The sequence below is a fragment of the Prinia subflava genome, chromosome 13 (genome assembly GCF_021018805.1).
Source record: "Prinia subflava isolate CZ2003 ecotype Zambia chromosome 13, Cam_Psub_1.2, whole genome shotgun sequence".
Lineage (NCBI taxonomy): Eukaryota > Metazoa > Chordata > Aves > Passeriformes > Cisticolidae > Prinia > Prinia subflava.
In genome coordinates, this window is record NC_086259.1 from 16168549 (window position 1) to 16193556 (window position 25008).

At 41.7% G+C, this 25008-nt stretch overlaps 1 long non-coding RNA gene across 3 annotated transcripts in view; it reads right to left on the bottom strand.

Annotated features, from left to right (window-relative positions):
- Window positions 1–25008, bottom strand: part of LOC134557726 (uncharacterized) — a 199608-nt gene that overhangs the window by 159076 nt on the left and 15524 nt on the right. The window contains exons 1-3 of one of the 3 annotated variants that reach the window (XR_010082153.1): window positions 24380–24789; window positions 23200–23263; window positions 16563–16702 (exon numbers count right to left, since the gene is read on the bottom strand). This is a non-coding gene — a long non-coding RNA (uncharacterized LOC134557726). Of the gene's footprint in view, window positions 1–16562; window positions 16703–23199; window positions 23264–24379; window positions 24790–25008 lie in introns of those variants that run through there. The other 2 variants (XR_010082151.1, XR_010082152.1) reach the window with 2 other exon arrangements.

The window sequence follows — 25008 nt, forward strand, 5'->3', positions numbered from 1 at the left end:
TTGCATAATGAGTCCAGGAGATCTGAGTGAAGCATCACTCGATTTCTGTAATTGCCAGAAATACACCATAGGAATCAGACTACAACAGGCTAAAATGGTGTGAGAATGCCTCAAGGAGGTACCACGTTCTCATGAAGGGCTCCTCTGTACCCAACCATGAGCACCTCTATGGACTACAGTAAAGTTCCAGGCCTTCTCCTTATTAATATAAAAGTACAGCTCTAGCTCTGTTTCTATGTCATAGAGATCCCCCTGACATTTTTATGGTTTTGGTAAAAGAAGACAGAGTTCAAAAACTGCTGACAGGGATAACAACAGTTCCATGCACACACCATGTCAGGAAGGGACAGAGAAGCTCTGACACAGATGACATCCATGTCCCACGATGTTTCTACCACTGATACAGAAGTTTTATGACACTGTCAATCTTGCTTTCTTCACAATCCTATGCACCTCTTACAAGTGATTTTCCAGATGATTGCTTGGCAGAGGTTCAAAGGAGGTGCCCACACCTCCAGGTTTCAGAGGATCCTGAAAGAGGGGATACTCTTCCCACAAATGAACAAAATGGATTTGTCCCTCTCGTGAGCTCCTCCTGATCTGACACATGGAATATAAACAGTGGGGTATCAGTTTAATTTCTAGCAGCCACATGAGTCTCTCTCTCAGTTTGCCCAGTCAGTGGAACTCTTCCTTTTGTGGGCAACCTCAAAAGCAGGAAACAAATCAGGTAGGTGGCTGAAGTGAAGCACGTGAATATTCTCCTTTCTATCTGGAGAGTCTTTCAGGGAGACTTCATGATGACAAACAATAAAAATAAGGTTAAAATCCCTGCTTCCATGAAATCAATGGGATTTCTGTCATTGATTTGAGAGGAACAACAATTTCTTTGTGAAATATTTTGAGAAAGTCTGCCTCCTGTCCTGTTCAGTGCCATTACCCAATGTACCAGCCCTGGCTACTGCTGCTTTGCACCAGGCAGGAATCTGATCCCTGTATTGCAGAGATTCACCCTCTCCCAGTCCTCATTGTTACTCACCAGCCTGAGCCTGTGCTGCAGATAAATAGTGGGCTTTAATTCCCAAGACTCTCAATCCAATGCTTTTCACCACTGCCAGATTCACATTTTGTTTTGTTCCTTTAATATGAGCTTACAGGAGAATGAAACTGATAAACTTCCTCCTGCTCAGATTGCAGGAGCACAGGATAATATAACAAGTTAAATGAAACATTAGGAGAAATAGAAAGCACTTTAGAAAACATGCACTGCCTCTTTAACATTTCAAATTTTTCTTTTAACGTAAAATTACAGCATAATATAAGAAAGGAATCCAGCAAGATACTTTATCACAATACTTGGGCAACTTTAACTCATCTCAAGTGTTATTATAAGAAATAGAATTTACTGGTATGGACTTATATTCAATAGCACTCCTACCCTTTTTAATGAAATGTCATTATTCCAATACAAATCCTTTCATTCTGCAACCCGCTCCCCCCTTCATCTCACTATATTTCATTTCCTGCAGTTACGTGATATTATTGCCTTTTTTTCCACAGCTATTGATTTAGGTGTATATGGTTATTACAATGCAAAATAAAACAGTTCCCCCATCCATTCTACCTTGTACCATTGAACATTAACTTAATTTGTTTCAAATCTGCATTTGATTTGGCAAGGAAACCATTTATCTTTATGAAGAAAGCCCTCATAAAGTAGGGACTTCAGGAGATCACTGCTTTAAAAATTTAATAGCCTTGTGTCTTATACACTAGAAAAATGAATTAAACCTTCAAATATTATATGTCTCAATGTAACCTTTTTGCATTTCATACTATGTTTAATTCATTATATCCCAGGAAAAAAAATTAGATAAAACCTCACTAGATTTAGGGTGGTAGTTTGGTGCTCAGTTTTGTTTTGACTTGGGCTGGGTATTTCACATTCTAGGATTAAAAGTCTTTCAATGCAGTATTAGCAGTTGGATGTAGCTGATGTTCTTGGGATGGAGTTGGTTGTTGTGTATCTAATTTTCTTGGCTTGGTTCTCAGCACTCATAAGAATCATTAAATTCTGAAGCCACCAGCAATATCTCGAAGGATGATTTTTGTGGCACAAGCAAAGGACAAGCTTCCAGAGTCTAACACAATCACAAATCAAAATATTTTACCTATTATCATTGCAAATGGAATATTTGGACTGCAGTGTAGCATATGATGACTTTTGTATGGCTGATGAATAAATAAGTTAGGAAGCAGAAATATCTGTGACTGCAAAGGAAAAGTAAGAGAAACATTCACTATATGATGAGGCTAATGAACAACACCAACAACCAAGGGAAAAATCAGTTTAGCTGAATTAAAACTGAGAACCTTAGGTACTCAAACCCCATATTTCTTGAGAAAAAACCTAATATTTCACATTTTACACTAATATAGTCATTCTGGACATCTTTTAAATGACGGTTTTCCTTTATTCAGTTTGTTTTTCTGCTCTGACCAACAAGAGCTGTGTGATTTTCACTAATTCCTTAACAATTTATTTTTCATCATCACTGAACACACCAAAATTGACTGCAGTGAGAACCCTAAATACCTTCCAGGGCCTGGAATCATTGGCCATCTCTGCAGTGCCAGAGGGAAGATAAAGGTCCCCTTAACAGACAGCTCTGCTGGCCCCCTCCACTGACACCCCTGAGGCCAAACTCCAGGACCGAGGGCTCCAAAGCTCTGCAGCCCAGATTCAGATTTGACCCGACCCTGGCACAGCTCCTCCCACCCTGCATTTCTGTGTGCATTTGGAATTCACCCAGGATGGAGTTTGGAACTCAGGAGTCTGGACAGCAGCAATCCCTCTACTCCCTGTTCTTCCCTCCCAGCTGTTCTGCCCACTGATGCACCTCTTGTGTGACTTCTTTGGTCACAACAAGCTTAGCCCCCCCAAATCCCCAAAAATCCAGTTTCTCATTCCTGGGAAGGTCACCTTCCCAAACACAGCCGACTGGAAGGGCAGACATGAGGCAGACTGTGAAGGTAGACAGCTCTCACAGGGCTTGGTCTGCCTGAGTCTGGCAGGAAGATTAAGCCTAAATTAGCAAACCAGAAACACATCAAAAGGCTCAAGTCAAGAATTAGAAGTCAGTAAAACTGTGAGTAAAGTTTAGATCACTTACTCAGATGAAGAGCTATAAAGGTAAAAATACCCAGCTCTAGGCAGGTTGACCTTCCTAAACTGGGATGAAAGGCACAAACTCAGCATGGCACACAAAGTATAAATGTTGTATTGTCTTGCTGCAGCAGGATTACCAATTAATTGGCTTTATGGTGAGACTCTCAGTATTGAAATAAATCACAACCAAAAGATACCTAAATGAGGAAAGAGTTTTAAGCAGAGAGGCATCATGAAAGAGCCAATGAAAACTTACCCAGAAGAAAACGCATCTCAGAGGATCCCTAAAAGAGGACAACCAAGTGAAGAGAAGGGGGCAATAAAACAGTCAGAAGTTGTGTAAGTAGGGAAAGCAGGAAGCTCATAACGTTCAAATCAAAAATAAATTCCCCATCAGAACAACTTCCATCAGCCTGCAACGCTGCATTACTGAGCTATATTCTTTGGTACACCTAAGTTTTATTGATTTTATGACTATAAAGAAAACAGCAGACACTAGAAATACATTGCACAGGTCTCATTACAAATCTCCCTGCCTGTATCTTAGAACATTCTTAAGCTGCATTTAGCAAGCAACCTGGAGAGCACTGATATACTGTGTACACATATTAGAGACATGGCTGTATTTGCCTATTTCTTCCCAGTAGGTAACAACAGGCTGTTTTCATTGGATGATCTCCAGGAACAAAATCAGAGCACAGCATTGTGATTACTCAGCTCATACAAAGAATTCCCAGTTTCAGTAAGAATAAGTAACATTCTAATTTAGAGTTGATATTTGACACTGTATATGAGGGGAGGGGTCTACTTTCCATTTTCTCCTTAGACAACAGCAGTAAACTGCAAAACTCCCTGCTAAAATGTATGATCTTTGGAGAATGCTAATTGACCTACTAAAGTTGGCTTATTTTATTTGGTGAAATTTGCTTATCACAGGCCTCTAGGTGCTCTACATAAACAATATAAATGAAAATAATGAATAGACCAAATACCTAAGTGACAATGGGGACCACATCAATAGCTGTCTGCCCAGCAGAATTCGGCTCAAAAGAAACTGCATTATAGCATCTGATCATTTCAGAAGAGGGAGCTTCCCCCCCTTCTGAGCTTTGTTTTATTTCCAAGCACAGGGGGATTTGTTAGCTGGAGGTTGATCAGGTATATCCTGCCCTTGCAGGCTGCAGAGCACAGCCCTGCTGTGGGTATGAGCAGTGTAGGAGGGATGGGATCCTGTGGGTGTGCAAAGGGGTCACCCAGGGAGGGCAGGTGACCCCAAGGAGAACAGAACACACTCCCACACTGCCAGGATTGACTGCTCCACTGCAGGGGCTGGTCTGAGACCACAGCCAGAGCAAAGCTGCTCAGCTCACAGGGAATCTGGTGCTTCCCTACAGGCCTGAGGATAGACAACAGCAGCAGAGGCTATCTCTGATTTTATGCACTTTCCAGAGTAGAGAATTTCTCTTGAGATAACCTCAATTGTTTTGTTGTTGTTGTTACTATTTCTGTGCAAGCAATCTAGGGAGATTTCTAAAGATGATGAAATGAGCACATCATCTTCTCATGGAAAGCTCATCCAGCAGCAATGTTCTCTCTAGGTCAGTCAAGTCAGAAAATAAACCGCATATATAAGAACACGGGCAGGATCTGAGAGCAAAGCAGTCACCCAGTGTGAGTCACCACCATGATTGGGGTATATAAACTGTGAAACTGTAAATATAATATTGAAATAACCAGACTAGGCTTATGCCAGCTAGCTAACAAAACAAAGTTCAGCATTGCTTTGTTCACCAGCAGGTCAGGGAGCTTCACTGCCCACTCTGACCTTGCCAGGTGCAGGCTGCTGGTGAGGTGGAGACTCAGGTGGCTCTGCAGCCCCCTTGTCCCACAAGAGCAGCTCTGAAACACCAAGGGCCCTCCCTGATGTGAGGGGCAGAGGACAGAGCATCCTCCACTTTGGAAAGCAGGATCCCAGGCAGGATTCAGCACTGCCTGCCAAACACGTGTCCCACTGACAGCGCCCCAGTCGGGACAGCAGCCTGCCGGCTGTGACGTCTCTGTCACTTCATCCACAATTCCCACAGCTGTGCAACTCAGCTGTCTTAAAACCTAAATGTTTCTGCTGATTCCCAGGCCACTGAAAGCAAAGCTAACAATAATACCTGTTCTTTATGGATTTCATACTCATTCAGAGCAGGTACATGGAGTTGGAGACATTTCTCCTCTTCATGGATTTAGAAGTTTGGATGGGAAGAAGCCTCATTCAATCTCCTGCTAATACAATATGAAACACTCTTCACAGCTGTAATTTCCTGTAGCATCTAAAATGTTTCCTGTTAATATTTTCCATGTTGTTGCTGTTTTTATGAAAAAAATCCCCTAAATATTAACATTTTCAGATGGCAGAATGGAAAAAGCTAATGTAACTCTTTGAGACACAGCATACAAATCCAGAAATAGATCTAAAGGCAGATTTCTCAGCACTCCCTAAATTCTGGCATAAAGAACGGACCAAAACTCCAGTCCAACCTTCTGCTTTTCCTCACCCACTACTCAGATGTTGTAATTTGACCTCGATTTTAGCCAGAAGACAAACCTCATTTCTGTAGTGTAACACAGATCATGAACCTTTATCATTGTGTCCACACTAATTCCTCCATTCTCCCATTTCCATGCCAAGCAATAATCCTACCTTCCTTATAATGCTTAGAGGAGAAAGCTTGGGCTGTATGTCTGGGAGGTAATTTATAAATACTAACTACAGTTACTCTTTACTCTTGCTGTTGGATGATTTTAGCTCAATGGGAGGTTTGAGAGAGAGGGAACAATAAACACAATAAAGCTACAAAGTAGCCAAAAACTAAACTAAACAAACAAAACCCATAGGCTTTAGTCCTATAGTATCTCACAGCTACCCTCAAAATTTCCATTTGAAAAGATTTAATCATTTTGTGAGAACCTGAAGGATGAGGGATGTCTACAGAGAGGACCAGGACTGTGCCCAGCACTCACTGGAATCTTTATTGCCCCAAGAAAACTAGAACAAGCCTGACCCTTGCAGAGAGAGGCAACAGACCCAGTGAGCAACTTCCATGATTATTCTGCTTTTTCTTTGTCCATGCTGCCTGGAGGGCTGAGGCAGCTTTGTGGGAGCATCAGTTTGGCTCCCCTGGTTGCCCAGCCCAATCACTCAGCAAAAAAACAGATGGCTCATCTGGTAAGGGGAGCTCAGCCCACCAGCCCTGTCAGTGTCATTTATACCTGTCTGTCTGTCTGTCTGTCTCTCTGTATCACCACCTGGCACAGGGCTACAGAATTTATGCAGTGGCTTCTCTCTAGCTAAGCAGGAAAAGTATCAAATTGGACATATTTGCAAGCTTGTGCAATTAGTTGCCGAGTTGAGTGCGCAGAATAACATTTGTTCATGTACTTACCAACTGTTGAATGAATTTTCAGTAATGATCTCTCCAGCTGTGGACATAAATTGTGTAGTCATAGGCCATGGCAATCAAATGTGAGTGCCCACAGATCTGGAGAAGATCTAACGTGGGATCAGGGCATACCTTATGGGAGTGTATTTGTTCTGGCTAGGCACTCAATCCAGTGAATTTGCTGAGATTCTTGGTAGCCACAGCAGCAGAAGGCAAGCAGACTAGACAGAAGATATAAATGTACCTCTAGTTTCAGAAAATCTTGCAAATCACCCTAGTTTGTGGCTTATATGGACACTGAAAAATTCTCACTCTTCCCAGACAGCATTTGGGACACTGCTCAGTTTAACATTAAATGCAGCTTCTGAAGAACTTAGTAACATTTATCATTTCCAATAAGAAACTTTTCTGCACTGAGAAAATGCATGTGATTTCAGCTTTGTCACAAATCAGTCTGTAAAATTTCCAGCCAGGTTTTTTGTTAAAAAGTGAAAAGAACACTCACCAGTGTGGTCACCTCGTGCCAGCAATGCCGAGGTTGGCACAGCCCCGTTCCTACAGGAACAAGCTGTGACCCTCTGGGTCACTCTGGATTGCACTGTCCTGTACACAGAGGTCAATTAAAATAAAGAGATGCTATGTGGGATACAAGTGAGCCTCAGTGTCCTTCCAGATCCCAGGGACTCTTTATTTGCCCACCTTTTTCCCCTGGACAGCTGCAGGTGTTTCTGCCAGGCTAACACAGAGCAGAGCACAGGGCCCACGGATATTTGTAGATCAGACCTGTAGAGTGCCATCACGGGGTTTTTCACATTTGTGATCGCACACCCGTACCTTGCCAGTTGTATCTCTTCATATTTGGATTATTTAGATGCAAATCCACTGCACATTGCCAATTCCCCCTCTCTCAGAACGCAATCGATTTTAAAAGCATGCGAGCAAAAGCCTGAGTGCTCGGAGTCTTTGCAAGTGTCCATGACATGAAAGACTTTAAGTGACTGTAAAGCTATTTTCCTTGCTGTCAAGCTGCCAGATGATTTTCTTGCCATTAGCACATGCCTATACAGGCCAAACTAATGCCTGCCTTTTTGGACATATGTGAGGAAATAAATGTAATTACAAGCAAGATGTAATCACAATTGCTTTAGTATTAAAGCTGCTGTATGCTCTCACGGTTTAGTTAACAATACATGTAGAAAAGTGGAATTGCTTGATGTTCTCAGAAAAAGGGAAAAGAGGGGGAAAAAAGATAAATATGGCCTCTTTCATTTATATCTGTGAAAACACAACATTTAAATGCAGAATTTGACTTTCCAAATATCACACCAAAAACCTTTTAACAAAAACAGCAGGGAGAGAAAGCTCTTTAAACCATGATATTCCATGAAGGATTATGAAAATAGAGGTCATTGCAAGAAAGAGAATTGCAAATACAACTTGAAAAGCTTCTCACATTTGTAAATACATCGAGGAGAATTTATTCCTCTCTGATTTTGCTACCAAAGGATATTTACAGGTTCCCAGGGAAAAAGGAAGAAAAAAAAATGACATCAAATTTGATATACTCTGTGTGGTGCAACATGCTGATGTGTAGTAGTAACACTCAACTGAGCTTCAAAGGAAATGAGTTTTCTAGGCTGGAGTTACACATTACAGGCCTGATCCTGACAACACACTGAGCATTTCCTGAGAGCAGGTTTCGTGTGCCCTGAGCTCTCACCGAATTTAGAGACAGCTTTTGATTTCTTTTGGTGCTGGATTGTGATCAGAAGTAATGAGACAAAAACGTAGCGTGCTTCAAAGCAAGAGCTGAAGCTCATCTTCTCCCTGACTCCATCACACTGAGGCCCCTGCTCTTCATTAGGCTCCGGAGTGATGAAATAATAACATTTAGGATCTTAATAACCAAGTGAATCTTGGTTTGTCTGCTCAGGCAGCCCCAGACTCACAGAATGACATCTCTTCCATTCCCAGCACAAGAACAAAATGCATTTGGGACACGTGCACAGGTGCTTTGGCACACTGCTGGCACACAAGTGGCTGAACGCATTCCCAAACTTTGACTGACAGTTCTGATTAGCAGCTTCCAGTGCCCTGGATCAGTGAGGTCTGTTCTTCAGCAAACCCCAAGTACCAACAGTCTTAAAATTACACCTCTTTAAGGCACGGGCTATCCTATTTCCAAGCAACTAAGCCCAGTGCCATGTGTGGAGGACGTGCAGGCAGCCCCTTCAGAGGCGGCCATGGGAGGTGCTAATTTGTGACAGACGCAGCCAGCAGGTCGTGTTCTCCATCCACAGCTGGTGAACGATTCCCACAAACTCCTGAAGCTCAGTTCAGGTGGTGTGTGCACTCTCAGATGACCGAGGCATAAAACTCCTGACTTGAGCTAGCTTATCTGAAATTTCAGATATTTCTAAACTTGTACCATGAAAATAAACTGGAATGGAGTGACGTCTACCACAACCAGCCTGCCCTGCACAAACTTTTTGTGGCTCCAAATGCTGGAGAAGGTCTCTCTGAAGTCTGTGACACAGCACAGCTGATAGTTATCCCCACTGAAAGCAGTTTAAACCCTGCTCATCTCTGCAAAGGGCCACATCCAGCTCTGTCTTTGCTGCTCCAGCCACACAGTTCTGCTTGAACTTGGCAGGTACCTCACAACTGCAAGGTGAAACTGAGGACTGAAATCAACAGCAAAGCCCTCATAAGTCTAAGCAAAACTAGGATTTCACATTATGATTTCCTTCTGTATGAAAAAAGCCAAGGGGGGGATGGAGCTCAACTTCTCACTGCCCAAACATCTGATACCAATAATACTTCTTTTACTCTGTCCAAAACTATATTTAAATTGCATTTCTGGCAGGTTTTGAGATGTGTGATATAGATCTCCTGCTATCACATCAGATGTAGTTTCCTTCAGAACTGTTGAACCAGATGTAAAATGTGAGAGATGTAAAAAGTAAAATAAAAACCCTGCTCAGAGTAAAGTGTTTCTGACATGTGGCTATTATATATGGGGTTTTAGATGTATATCTCCTCTCCAGCCATTTAAGAAGGTACACAGTGTCGTAACTCTATTGCAGCTGATTAGTGCCAGCTACTTGTGATCAGTAGGAATTTAAAAACCAAGGGCTGCCAAACACTAACAATCTATAAACTGTATTCCAGCAACGTGCTGCAACCGAATATTCTGTAGTGCACTTAATTTCAAAGTAGAGCCATATTTAGAACACTGGGGGAAGGGGAGGGCAGAGGGGGGGAGAGAAAAGCTAATATATCACACCAGTATTTGATTTTCAGCACTTAGAACTATACATGTTCTCTTTCTTACTGACAAAGAGAACCAGAGGCACAGAGTGAAAGGAATTCTTGTGAGGTTGTCGAGCAGTTGCACAGACAACAGGTATAGTTGTAAAGTAATTCTCCCCTTTTCAAGCATAAAATTGTCTCTTACAAATCTCAGTCACAAATGTGTGCAGGTAAAGATTTGAGTTACAAATGAAGAGCAGTGAAGGAGTACTTTGGCAGCAAAGGTGAGTCAAAGCACCAGCAGCACCAGGGAAGAAGCAGCTGCACTCCCAGCACATTAACATCCTGATAGGATCCCACTCCCCACAGACCCAGTGATCACTTGCACGACATTCAACACTATCTGAGGAGCAAAGGAATTTAACCAACTGTCTGCTCTTAAGAGAGCAGGGCAATGATTCTCCTGTCACTAGTTTTATCTCTTTGTGACCCCTTTTGAGTTCAAGGAAATCTCTCCTGATTTATTGTACTGAGAGGAGTATTAGTCTGAACCTATTTCATCACCAGACCACAAGTTCTCCAAAAAGCAGGGCTTCCTGTCTCCCAGGGACTGAATTTGTCCCTCCCTGGTGACTGTGTGTCTATTAACATCCCAAAGACACTGTGCTGCATAGTGCCTTCAGTTATATACTGCACTGTGGACCACTCTAAAAATAAATGTAACTATGTCGTTTGACCAAACAAGAGAAAAAACGTGTGGAGAAAAAGCCACAAAGCCAGTGCATCCCATCATCAGGAATCAAAAAAGCCTTCTGAGAAAAAAATCATCCAATGAGACAAAAAATTCATGCTGATCCCAGGAGAAAGGAGATGGCTTTGTCATCTGCAGCATCCTGACACCAGCACAGCAACACAGAGATGGACCCTACTGATAAACGAGCACAGAGTTGAATCTGCTGTAAAGCTAAGAAGGCTTCTTCTATCATTCTTGTCCATGAAAGACACCCAAGGGATAATAGTTTTATTTCTTTTTACTTAGAACAAAAGATGCCCACAGCTTAGAAATCCAAAAAGCTTCACTGAATGCCACAGGATGAGAAATATAGCTAAATAAAATTCACCCATAATCCTTGTCGTTAGTTTCTATCTACCCAGTATTTTCTGTAAGCACCCAAATCCCCTTAAGAAAACACAATATAATGAAACTCTATGCTTAACCAAGTTCCTTCACTTTTAGGAGTCCAAAGAAGCTAAAATGCAAATGAGAACTTTGACACCGTGACTCCCTGATGCAAGACAAGGAACACAGGAACCAAGTAAGGAGCCCCAACATGACTGGAGAGCAAGGAATGTGACAATTCTCATCCTTGCTGAGTTCTAGCTAGTGCTGTGTGGGTATTTGAATAGCATTGTAATTTGTAATTGTTCCAATTGATGACATCCCAGTTAATGGAGCTGTAAAAATTTACAGGAGGGTCAAGGCTCAAAGGCATGCCTGTGGGATGGAGTGTGGGGATTTGGGAAAGGGCAGTTAAAGTGGCCAAGAGGCTTCATGCAGGCATAAATTGGGCCATTGTGATAAAGCTCTGAGAATGCCCAAGGAATGATCTCTACAGTGCCAACAGTCAGGAATCTTTCACACTGCCACTGGCAGGGCAACTCCAAACTCTCTCTTGCTATGTAAGGCACACAGAACCACAGAATCACAGAATCACAGAATCAATCACAGAATCACAAAATCAACCACAGAATCACCCACAGAATCATAGAATCACAGAATCACAGAGTCACAGAATCACAGAACAGGCTGAGCTGGGAGGGACCCACAAGGATCCAGTGAAATTCCTGGTCCTGCACAGGACACCCCAACAATCCCACAACAATCCCACTGCCTGAGAGCTTGCACAAACACTTTTTGACCTCTTTCAGGCTTGGGACTGTGAGTACTGCCGTGGGGAGCCTGTTCCAGTGCCCAACCACCCTAACATGCGACCATCCCGACATTCCCATAGGGCTGACATGGGAGAACACAATGTTTGGAGCATTTCAGGCAGACAGCAGAGGGGCAGCATGCTGAGAGCCCAGCAGTGCCCCTGGCTCTGAGCTCAGGGCCAGGAGTGTTGCACATTCTTCGGGAGCACACGTCACCCTTTGGGCGCAGGAGAGTCGCGATACAGCCCGGTCTGCCCGAAGGGGCTGAGCAGCACTTGTGGAGTTGGATGCCTGTGATGACAAATGTAGAGATTTCTCTACAGGTATTTGAATTTGGGATCCTGTGGAATTGCCACACCCTGGTCCTGCAAACACAATGTGAGATATGGCAAACATTTGGGGACGTGGAAATCCAGATGTTCTCTCATGTAGTACTGGAAAAGATCAGTACAGGCTGTGTTTGATAGATGCCAGTCATGATCTTACACATATTTTTAGAGAAATGCTGCAATTCTTAAGAAAAGAGAAATTGATCTTAATGGTAAGTGACATTTTAGTTCAGTCACAATTACAATCAACCAGACTTACTCTTCACATTAGTAGCATGATATGATCCTTAAGTTCACACAGGGTTAAGTTTGTCATCCTCAGAGATTTCTTAATGACCCTTGTTATCTAAACCCCGACTCAGAATGGTGGATGTGGATTATGTTTTCAATGCACATCCTCAGACATATTAGGACATGAAGTGAATCTGACAGGGAGAAGAATATTTCCTTTCTCCTCTGAAATGCCCCAAGAGGGTTTTCTGCAGGTGACCTCTTCAGACCTTGGCTCTACATTAGAGTTATTGTCCTGAGAGAAGATTCAGTTAAAACACACAATTCATTTCATATAGTGCTCTTGAGTTTATTCTTGGTGGCAGCTAACTTGTAAAATTTTATTATGGATTCTTCTTTGGTTTGCTTGATGGAAAACAATTATTCTATCATCAAGTCTAAATGATATACTTTGCTAGACTACACAATTTTCTTTCCATTACTATTTTCACATAAAACATTAATTTCTGTTTAGAAAGAAGTTCCAAAACATCCTTCCTAATGTATCATCAATATATTAATTCACACTTCTGAATGGCTGTGTTCAAGCAGGTCTGTTATCCTAAAATAAGACTTATGACTTCTGAATACAATGAGTTAAAGCAACAACAATTATTATTATTAATAATAATAATAATAATAATAAAGCAGTGTGCTGATGTCTCTTCTGAGAGCAGAGCTGGCTGTTGTAGGCAAATACAAATGCTTGGTGAGAGTTCACCTGTGCCTGACACAGCCTACCCTGTCACCAGGCAGAAAGACACGGAGCAGCAGAGTCCCACCCTGGGAAGTGCAGCTGCAGCACAGAAAAATCCAAAAGTCCTGCCCAAATCCCCAGGCAGTCTCTGAGAGGCAGCTGTGTCCCCAGAGCCCTGCTGGGCCCCAGCAGCAGAGCAGGGACCTGCTGGAGCAGCAGTGTCCTGCTTTTCCAGCTCTGCTCCTCCAGAGCCGCCCTGTCCAGCAGTGACTCAGGGCCCTCTGCTCTTCCTCACCCAGGGCAGGTGTACCCCAAGCAACTCAGAGGGTTTGAGAAGGGCTTTGCTGCCACCTAGAACCAAGACTACTAAATCCCAGCTGAGAGGAGCAGCTCTAAGCCTGTTCAGGTGTGGGGCTCTCAGTCAGTGGAATTTTCTCCACAGCAGGCCTGGCATTTACTTGGGGGGAAATGTCAATGACAGCAGAGCTAAGCCCATACAATTTATTTACAAGCATGTTTTGAGATGATTGTGGAGTGTAACTGACCTTGAAATGCATTCCTCTGTGAGGACTTTGGCAGGGAGCTATTTTTATGCTACAATAAAATTTCCAGGGCTGTGACCCCACCCTGGTTTGGTGCCATGGCCTGACGCCTGCTCAGAGTGACAACACCCAGCCAAGGCAAGAAGCTACAGCCACCCTCTCTCTTGCCCTAGCCTGGGAGTTCTCTAAGAAAGAGAAGTAAAAGTGGATAATGAACGTGCCTGAAACCTCTTAAAACTTCACCAGGACTAGAGAAAAGAACCCCCCCCCACCTACAAACTGCAGCAGGGGCACTCGCTTGTGACTAATGCCTCAAAAATGGACAAGTTTTTCTTAGCTGGGCTTATTTTCTGGAAAAATAGAGCACTTCAGGCATTATGTACCCTCTTTTTTTCTATATAGGCAACATGCACTGGAAGTGTGATCTGCATTCAGAACCAGTGAAAAATTCTCACTGATTTGAGGAGTCTGTTCTATTCAAAATATTTATATCAATCCTTTTCTTTTAAATTCCCAGGCAACAGTCATTTAAATTGAGGTTCACCTCTTATCCCACAGATTTGCTCTTCCTGATTTACCGTTTCTAGTAGAACTTTCTTTTCCAAAACAATCTTCCGAAGAATTCACAGATACTTATAGAGCCATTATTCATATATTTGCTCTATATCATGTAAAAAATCCAGGCCACTGAAAATATTATGCAGCTTCTTCAGTGCACTGTGCAGTCAGATTGCTCTGATAAGATGGCAGATGCAACCTAGGAAATTAAAGTAAAGCCAGCAGTGTGGATTTGTATTTTGAATCTAGTTGAAAGCACAATGAACACTTAAAGCAGCTTTGTACAAAGCCCATTCCCAGGGATGAATCTTGTTTTGTTGCAATGATCATGGCAGGGTCAGAGTCTGTTGAAAAAGCCCAGGTGTCCTAGAGGAAAACGTTCAGAAGGTGATTTTATTTAAGGTTTATTACAATGTTCTAGGAAACCATTCAGTGGAGGTTTTTTTCATGCTTGCGTATACCCTTGAACATCAATTTGGAGGCATGCAGAATTATATGATTCCATGGAAATTAACATGGTAATGAATATTAACATGACAATTAATAATACACTTAAATGTGTGTCATGCAGTTGAGTGAGCCAAGAATGAACCAAATGTGTTGTACCAACTAACCCCCCACAGTTACAAGACAGAAACGAACAGCATTTTGTAATTATACACAGTGACATATTTTCTCATATCTACTGCCAAAAAAAATATCACTTTTGGGAATTAAAAGAGAGAGCAGCAAATAGAAACAGCTATGTCATCAGTAATTGCAAACATGCTTTCAGCTCCAGCTTCTGATAACCATCCAAAGGCGTTCTTTTAATTGGTAAAATTGACAACTGTCCAAAAATAGAGGAGTCCTTAAGGGCCATGTTCACTCCTAACAAGTCAGATAACAAAATCAGAGTACCTAGAAAGTTTTGCAATAAGATGGGAATTAGCAAATAAGCAGAACAACCGAAAAATAAACAGTGCTGCTGCTAAAGGGGCTTTTTAGATATTACAGGCCTCCATTAACTTTGCCCCATGGGGTCTGATCAAGATGTCCACAAGAGATGGACAACAGATTGACTCACTACATTTAAAATATAACCACCTCTCTCAGGAACACTAAGAGGATTGCTTAAGACAAGTCTTCTTAACACTGGCACTCTCCAGCATGTGATAAAACAAGCTGATGAAATCCAAAACAACTTTAGGGCTGACAACTACTTGGTTTCAGAGCGTTACAAGAAAGAGATGATTTTTGTAGGGCATTGTTCTTAGATGCAGGTGAGATCTCAGCCCAAGGTGCTCCTCAGTGGTGCTGGGAGAAGCTGATGATCCCGCAGCCCACTCACAGGTCAGGTGGCTCATGTGAACGAGGGGTAAAGAACCCTCCAAAGGCAGGCAGGGGGAGACTCTGCCAGGTCTCCTTGCAGCCAAAAAGACATTTCATCAGCGTGATCATGCTTCAACATTAATCCTTACTTAACAAGGATTATTGCTTGATAACATCACAGGCAAGCAGGAAAGTAAGGTCCCTACTCTGAAGTTTCTTATCTAAAGAAATTTTGTCTTTCAAGTACCACACTGTATCCTTTGTTAAACAACGAAGCCAGAAGCCCACAGGCTCTGCTCCTCATCGATTGAACAGGAATTAGGACACTGAAACCATCTAATATTGGGTGTCTAAGGAATTCAGAATACCAAAATATCTGCAGGTCCTCAATAAAAGTACTGAAAAAAGCCTCAGTGACAACAGCTGGACATTTCCATCTGGAACTGACCACGAGAATTCTCACCAAGAGAAATGTCCTTTTTATTCACCTGGCTGAACAAAAGCCTGTAGGAACTACAGTTCTCTGTCCTCTCCCTACACAGGTCTATTCCATACACCCCATATCAATATTTTGCCATTTGCTACTAAAGGTTGTGGGAGAAGTAAGTTGCAAGTTCCCTTGAAATCAGCGTTTCTCCCTATGATTAGCTCTCTCCTGTCTACTTGCTGTGTTTAAATGACCAAAAATACTGTATGCAAAGAATAATTAATAAAACTCATTGGGGCCCAAGGGTTGTCATAGACATATCTTTGTGTACATCATAAACTATGTGTAAATATGTATTTGGACAGTTGTTGAAAATGTTTAATTTTTCCCAAACACCACAGCTCTTTCCAAACAGCATAGCTTGATGGCATAATGTGTATTTAAAGATGTTTTAATGGTCTGTTTTATTTATAGTTATTTACTCAATAGAGTGCATCAAGCCTTCAAAGCCTCTGTGGGCTATGTGTGAACTAAGTAAGCATCCACCCATTGTTTTAAAAACATGGCATTTGCAGTTGATTGATCTGTAGAACACACTTCATTCAGACATTGCACTTTAGGAAAAAACAAGAGTTGGCTGTTACCTGAGGGGAGTTACCATGATACTTCTGCATCCACAGGGGACAATTCTGCTTCCAGGATCCAGTGTGAATCCAAAGCATGCCCATAATGCTCTTATGCTGTTTTTCTCGTCTTGGTAAGTAGCAGGATAATTCAGCTCTTTCTGAAACACACAGGAAGTTACAGAGAAGGCAGAGCCCACTGTTAGTAAGATTTTCACTAACTCACATTATTTTAATGGAGGAACAAGCATTTAGCAATGTTTCTTTGTTTCACTCTAGTTCAGCTGGCCTCTTTCATGTAAAACTTGGACTGAAATCTCCTTTTCCGAGTTTTACAACATGCTCAACTCAAACATGGGAATACAGGTTGGTAAAAAGGATCCAACGAGAAGAACACCACAGGATCTTCAAGCCTGAATTATTATGTTTCCCACTGAGTAGGTCAGTCTCAAAAATTTGGTTTCTCTTTCAGTGCTGTCACTACCCTGTTGATGGTACTGTGGTCATTAGTGAGCAGCACACCTCAGTTTTCCCCTCCTGCAAAGTCCTTTGCAATTTGTTTTGAGATATAAAGGTGCAAAGAGTTTTCAAACAACTAAAAATGGTTGTGATTGGTTTTAGTGTTGGAACTGTTGTCAAGCAAAGTTTCTTTAAATCCTCAAGCTACTCCTCTGCCCTGTGCAGAAACTACTCCAATACTATGCCAGATACTATTGCATCACCAACAAAACTGGAAAATATTCAGAGCACTTAAGAGATTTGCAGAGACAGACTTAAGAGTGAACAGTGCATCAAACAATTTACCACAGGCCTATCTATATATCACAGATATCAAATTCAATTTTAAATGCAAGAAGGGAAAAAAATGAGAGATATGAGATTCATATACTGTAATTAAATGGAAAACACATGCAAACTGCAGCAAAAAATAATAGAAACATGAATCGTGTATGTTGCATCTGTCTGTTATTACAGTAGGAGTGGCAATGATTAGTAGAAATAGAGTTGCAAAATTATTTCTTATATGCTATCACTTCCTGTGCCCATGGGGTAAATGTGATAAAGGCATCTCAGCCCGAGGTGAGGGCAAAGGCAGAAAGCAGAGATCTTTCTGCTGGGAAAGAAGAGCACTCGGTTGCACAGGAGCCAAAGGAGGTGCCAGCTTCTCATCCTTTGGAGGTACCAGCAACCACTCCTGGAGCTGGCACAGCTCTTGGAGAGAAAGATACACTGCCAGGGACCTGCTGCCTTGATATCCCAGTCAAGGAGAATCTGTTCGGGGGGGGGAGAAAAGCTAAGAATGGTCTAAAAGCTCCAAAATGTTGATTTTGTGGTCAGGATCATGTAAAATTAATGGTGCATAAATGTGAATTTTGACATATTCACTCAATTCATTGCAATTGTGCACACACACGAACGGCCCCACTCCCAGGGAGAATATTCCCATGCTCAGCGTTACTCACGAGCCCTGTGCCACCCCTTTGCACACATGAAATGTAAACCAGCTCCATTAAAGCACAAACAGGGTCCTGCTCCACGCAGGACTGAAGAGGCACCAGCCGGGCACTGGTGCATAATGGTGATGGACTCCAAGAGTGCAACCCTGAGCTCTTCCAGAGGCAGAACCTTTACACATTGCCTAAGAACACAAGATAAAGCCCTGGCAAGCTTGAGCTGGCAATCTGGGTGGAGGATCTCCCCCTCCACCCAAGCCTGACTCACTGCAGCTCTCTGCAGCTGAAATAGGAAGGGCCAAGGTCTTTGATGGTGGTTGAAGCAAGCAATCAGTTTGGCTGCCTTTAGGAAGTGCTGAAATAGGTGACCCCAGTGGGGACATACAAAGTTTGCAGCACAGAAGTCCCACATTATTTCTTCTGTCCACCAGAAACCAGGGTGGGCTGCAGAGGATTTGAGTGATGCTTTGTGTGCAGCTGCACTGACTCCCAAACATGCAAGGGAGAGGAAGCTAAATCAACTTAAAACATCTCTGCTCCCTCCTGTTTCCAGGAGCTGCATCACTCAGGCACATCACTACAAGGGCACACGTGCCCAGCCCTTACATCCACACAGCTTTGAGCCCTGCTGCATTGACAGAACCAATGCTCCTGGATTATTTACAGTCTGTGCTGGGTTTGGAAAAGGTGGAGGGAGAAGGGAATTTTTCTGCAAATAGGATTTTTCATAAGCGACATAGTCACTTTCTGCTATTACAAATATAAGAGCAATAACAATACATACAGGACTGAGCAATAATGGAGATTCTGGCAGATATTTTTTCCCTGTCATAAGCACACTGGGCCTAAGGCAAGGTTTTCCTCTATTTAATAAAGAAAATGGAAAGGTAGGGAGAAAAATAAAATTAAAAAAACCCCTGCATTGCCTCTCAAATTACACAAGCTGCTAAATATTTAGGGCATTCCTTCCCACAAACATTTCAAATGGATGAGAAAGAGGTTTGTCTTCTTGACAGTTCACATCCTCCTGTGGGCCAGACTCATTCCTCTGGAAGCTCACTGAAGTCAGTGATACAGGCAGGGATGACAGATGAAGCTCACAATGCACATTTCAGTGGTACCTGCACCATTCAGACAAATCAGCTCAGGATTAAGATGCAAGTGAAGACACTAAAGATTCAGATTGAGGAGAGAACTAAAACAGCATAAACAATCTAAAATCTGCACTAAATGTGAGTCTAATTCCGCTCTCAGTCCCTTAGCTACAAATGAAAGGCTTGAACACTGCAAGAGTTACATTTTTCAGTACTTAACTAGAGTGACACTCTGGCTGTTTGGGGTTTTTCCCCAGTTGTAGTGGATTTCCATTGGGTACTCTCATTGCATGTCTGGTTATCCTTCTTGTAAAGAACAAAATGAGAAGTGTTTGCAGTTGATTACCAACAGGTCAACCTGCAAACAGCTTTGCAAATCATCACTTTCAAAACAATTCCAACTTCTTTCAAAATATCAGCAGAGCTCCATTGGCTTTTTAAACTGGAAATAGGAAACCTGATTGTAAGAAGAGGCCTCAACCAATCTGAATTTATTACCAATTGAGTTAGAATTTCGCCACAAGTCCAAATGAAAATCAGTAAGCAGTCATTAGATCAAGTAAAAATGAAAGTGAAGAAGACAAGAAGCAATAGCTGTAATCATCCATCCAAAATTAACTTATCAGCTATCAAGCAAATAACTGCTATGTTAAAAGCTTTTTCACGTTAGGCCACTTGTTCTTCATCATAATTAAAATACAATTCTTTAATAAAAGAGTTTCATTTATATTCTGGTAGTCAGGCTAGCACTTAACTTGATTCTGGTCTGTTCTTAATTAAGAACTGTTTCTGGTCTCCAAAATCCCTTCTTGGATGCTTCTGAGGTTCTGCACCAGAAAGAGGAGGGGAAAACTGGCAAATCATGATAGAGATGTGAGTGCTGTGCTGGGGAAAAAGAGCAACCACCCCTATGGAATTTGGATTCTAAACTCAATCAAAGCCAAGCTGCAATGAAATGTAAAGCTTTGGCCAAATTCCTAAATTCTAGTATCATGATTTTCATTTCCAGTGCTTATTTTGCAGCACGTATTGATTTCGTGTTGGGCAAACTGCTATTTTTGTGACAAATTCTCCATTTGCGAGGTTTTCCTCTGCCATTTCCCAGCTCTGTCTGCCACACCGAGCTCCCCACGTCCTACCCTGTGTGAGCTTCACCTCCGAGGCACAGAGCTGTCCCCTGAGAACCCCACCACACTGACAGGGAGGACGAGCACGTCCCAAGCCACCCTGGGGGTCCCACCCTCCGAATTTTTGGGGGTCACCCTGCTGCTGGGGTACAGAGGCAGAGCACACACCCTCTGATATCACCCTCCCCACTGCTTCACAAAGGGGAGGAGATGACAAAGAGGCAGCCACTGTTCTTCCTCACATCAAAAGACAGTACCCTGGCACTAATAATCCTTCACACTCAGTAACAGGCAGCTTTACAAACAGTAATTAAAGATGCCTTCTGGTGTACCTGCAAAGGAAACATGATTTTCGTTCTCCACAAGGACCACATTTTCTTTAGTGACTTCTGATTAAAGGAGGACAAGTTAAGCACAAAAGGATTAATTTTCAGGGCAACAAGAAAACAGGTCACATTTTATGACCTTTTAACAATGTCTCCTAACAGGAGCTAAGAGTTAAAATCTGAGATTTTCAGCAGAAAGTCTCACAGTTTTTCATTTCAGAATTTTTCTGCATACTGCTAATCAGAAATTTTGAAAGAGGGGCAGGACTCACACTGCAAAGATTGTGAAATGTGCTTAATCATTTTTACATATACATACAAAAAAATCCCTTGCTTATTCCCCTGACATAGCATTGAGTAAACCTGCCAGCGATGAATTAAAGCAGCATTCTGAGGTTCACTGTTTTGACTGTTCATTGGCTTGTGCCTCTCTTTTTATTTTTAATCTTCAAACTGGCCAAAGCTTTTACCACTCACCATTTCTCCAAAAATTAGTCCCCCTCTGAGCACTATCTGGAGGTGAAAACTGGTGACAGTTACAGCCCTGCCCACTCAGAAAACCCTGGGTGAGCCCGGAGATGCCAAGTCACTGCTCTGTCTAATTACAAACCCGAGGCAGATTAACCTTTGATGACTAAATTAATCTTCTAAATAAAATGAATATGCATCAGCCTGCAAATTAGGATTAAATGCTTAGCAGAATCTTTATGTGATCAAGCAGGTTTTGTGGTGCAGATGTTAACCATTAACATAAAGCAATAAAATCATTCTTTTTTTCTTATAATAACACCTAACAATTCCAAAGCCACCTTTCATCTGAGAATCTCAAAGGGTTTCATAAACATAATTAATTAACCCTCTCAGCATCTGAGACAAGAGCATAATAACATCCCCATCCCACAGCTGAGGGAACAGAGGCACAGCAAAGCCCTGGATCTCGTGCCTCGGACTGTGCGTAATGGGGACGTCAAACGCTTTGAAGAGCAGGAGAAGACCAGGTTTATGCTGCCTCCAGCCCTGCTCTCACGTAGGCAGGCAGGGTGGCTTCTCCACGAGGATAAATTCCTACCATGAGTGCACATCCCTCTGCCAGAAATGCCCACGGAGGCTCTGCACAGCCTTTGAGGTTGGCATCCCCTCCAGCAGGCACTGGGGCACAGGAGAGGTGGGCACTGCCTCACCTCCCACCTGCACCAGCACACCTTTCCCTGGAAAATCTTTTCTAGATGAAAAAAAAAAAAGTTTCTTCTGGATTTCTTTTTGGGCACTAAGAACTACCAGTCCCTTGAGGTATCTTTTCCTCACTCATGCCAACAGTTTAGTCACAGGAGACCTCAGTGACAGCATTCATGCTTTTTTTAATGACTGCTGTGTCCCTGCAATTTGATTTCTGTGTCTACATGGAATGAAAAGCTTGCATGGAAAGTTACCGCTTCCATTCTGACACTGCCATGGGAGAGATGTGCCCGTGGTTCTTCCAGGCTCTCACAGAAGACCACATGTTTTCAGGGAATCAAGAAAACTGCTGAGGATTACTTTCTGTGCTCATTCTTCCAATGGGATATTCATTTCCATGTGGTTTACAATAAGGAATTTAGAAAATGTACACATCACGACTTTTCAGCCTTACTACCTCTGATTTTAATTTCATTATTTTCAAGCCTTATGCATTTCATTGTTATCAAACTGTAAAATTAAGTTTTAATTTGATCTGTTTAAGTCAAAACTAATGTAAGAGTATTGCTGACCTACAGACAGGCATGGGAGAATTCACATTCTTGATAATTCAATTTGTTGGCACATTTTGTTGTCTAATTGTTGCAGCTTCTCCTGTGTAAGTTTTCTTTTACATAAAATAATCTACTGGTGTAAAATGTCTGTTGCTGCAAATGCAATTTTATTTGTTAAAGAGGTAACTGGACAAGTTCTTAAGTCAGTTTAAATTTCTTGGCTATTAAAAGGAATTTTGAACTAAAAAATTACCATTATGTTAGAATATTGACATCACATATATAATTTTGACATATAAGCAACTTCCTCAGTACTAGAAGTTAGAGACTGAAAAGCATTTTTTGTTTTCATACAATGACTGCAAAAATCCATGGAAAAATTCCAAGGACTTTAATAAGCTCTGAATTGGGCACATTATTACTATGAATGTAATTCTGGATACCTCCCATAACATCTAGGCCATGTGAGAAACTTAGGAAAAGCAATTAACATTCCTCCATCGACTTTTGTATTTACATTTGAAATTTACCATTTAAGACTTTAATTCTCCATAAAACTGCTTAAATATACATAACTTCAGTGTTATTTAAATGTTTTATGATCTTCTTGAAATGATCCGCTAATTAAAATCACTTACTTAACTTAGTATCTTAAATTTACCTACTTTTCTTTTATTTGGAAGGAATTGGATTTAATGTGCAGGTTTTTGTTCATTTTCTTTCTGAGGAAATCTTAATTTGGAAGGGAAATCATGATTATATGGTAGGGAGAAGGATGTCGTGAAGGCTGCAGACTTAAACTAGTGGTAATCATTAGCTACCGTGTATGACATGATGTATATAATTAAGGAATAAATTTATTACAGAAACTCGGAATTATCAATTAAAAAGTAGTCAGTGCGGTCCCCCAAGGTCTGATATGATTACCTGCCTTATCTGGGCTGTCACTTCCAATGCTGGCTGGAATCTCAAAGACCTCAGAGGGGGCTCCCTGTGTCAAGTTAAATAAGTGAGACAACCTTAGTGGAAAAACGCAACAACACGAGCGGGTGCAAGCAGAACTCCTCTAGAGGATAATAAAGAGATCAGCTTAAACCTGAATATTACTGGTGAGCTGTTCTTCCTTCCTGCTGTACCTCTGAATGGACTGAAGGACCACTCCATCTGTGGCTTGATGTGCTCAGGAATGCTGAACCTCAGGGGCATTAAAGCACACTCCAGCCTGTTAATTTTTTTCTTACCTGTTACCTCTGCAGATTTTGTCTTTTTCTTTGAGTTTCCTCAGGTTTAAGGTCAGAAGAGACAGCTAAATTATCTGTTCTGACTGTGTATATATGCCAGGCCACTAAGCTACACTCACTGGCCTCCTTTTCTCTAAGCTCCCTGTCACCTCACTGATCCACAAACATGTCTCCATTATGAGGCAGTGAATCAGAGTAAAAAAATAAACAGCTCCTCCCACCTGCCTTTGTCTACAAAATCTCAGCTCCAGCAAAAAATTTTGTTGCTCACCCTAAAACAGAATGAAAAATTTGCCATCCTCTGATGAATTAGATTTTGTTTTTCGTGCAGAGTGTCTCACATCTTTATTGCTCTGGGCTCTAGTTTGGACTAAAAATAAAATTAATAGAAAGTGTCACCTCATCATATTTTTTACCTGATTGGTGTAGATGGATCTTAAATACTTTATATCCAGCTATGGAGGCTGAGTACACCTATTTATGAATTCAGACACAAACCGAATAAAGTTAAAACACAAGTTGTTCATCCACAGACTCAACATAAAAACTTAATTTTTAGAAGAACTATAAAACTTCTTCAAACCAATATACATCAAGAAACATAACACACTATTCACAATTCCAGTACCTGCCTATGCAGTAAAACTTTTGACATTTACCAGAAACAGAGAAAAAGAAAATAACAGTCCAAAACTCATGATAGGGTTTTTCAGGATATGATTTGAAGACTGTCTGCTGGCTCCAAAATAAAGACTCCTGGAGACACAAGGAGCCTGACAGACAGTGATTGTCTCCTCTTTTAAAACTGTGCTGACAGCATCAACTGTTGTTCACTTTGGTGTCAGGAAGAGTGAAACACTTCTTACCTTACCACGTCATGCAAAATTTAGCACCTCTGTCTTTCCCTGGATTCGCCCCACGAGCGTTCCAAACGTGCACAACAAAACCACATGAAACTCAGATGATTTCAGATCATGTTACAAAGTCAAAACACAGAACAGATTCACAGAAACATTTGCTAAGGTTCACCAACCTGTTGAGTGAACCTGGGCCCCGTTCCAAGCAAATCTGGATTGATTAATGTTTTCTTTAAATCAACATCACCTGATGTTCTCTGCTACTGATGTGAATCTCAGCTTTTACTTTTCTCTTTGGGATTTTGGACTGGTGTCAGTACACAGCTGAAAACAGCACATGGAATGAACATTCATCTATGTATAAGAAGAACATGTATCACTGCTTCTGCAAGGAAATAAAATATTGCCAAACTTGTCCCTCCAGCCTCATCAGTATTTTGCACTATTATGAGCTTTTGGGGGAGGGCTTGGTGTAGGGCTTTTTTCAAACTGTTCATGCATTTGAGAACACAGCAGTAAAGGAGTTCTTTCTGCATTTCAACCATGGGAACAAATTGAGATACATTCAGCTGTACAAGGAATGGAACCTCTCTAATGCATCTCTTGAAATCAATGGAACTACTTATGGAGTAATATAC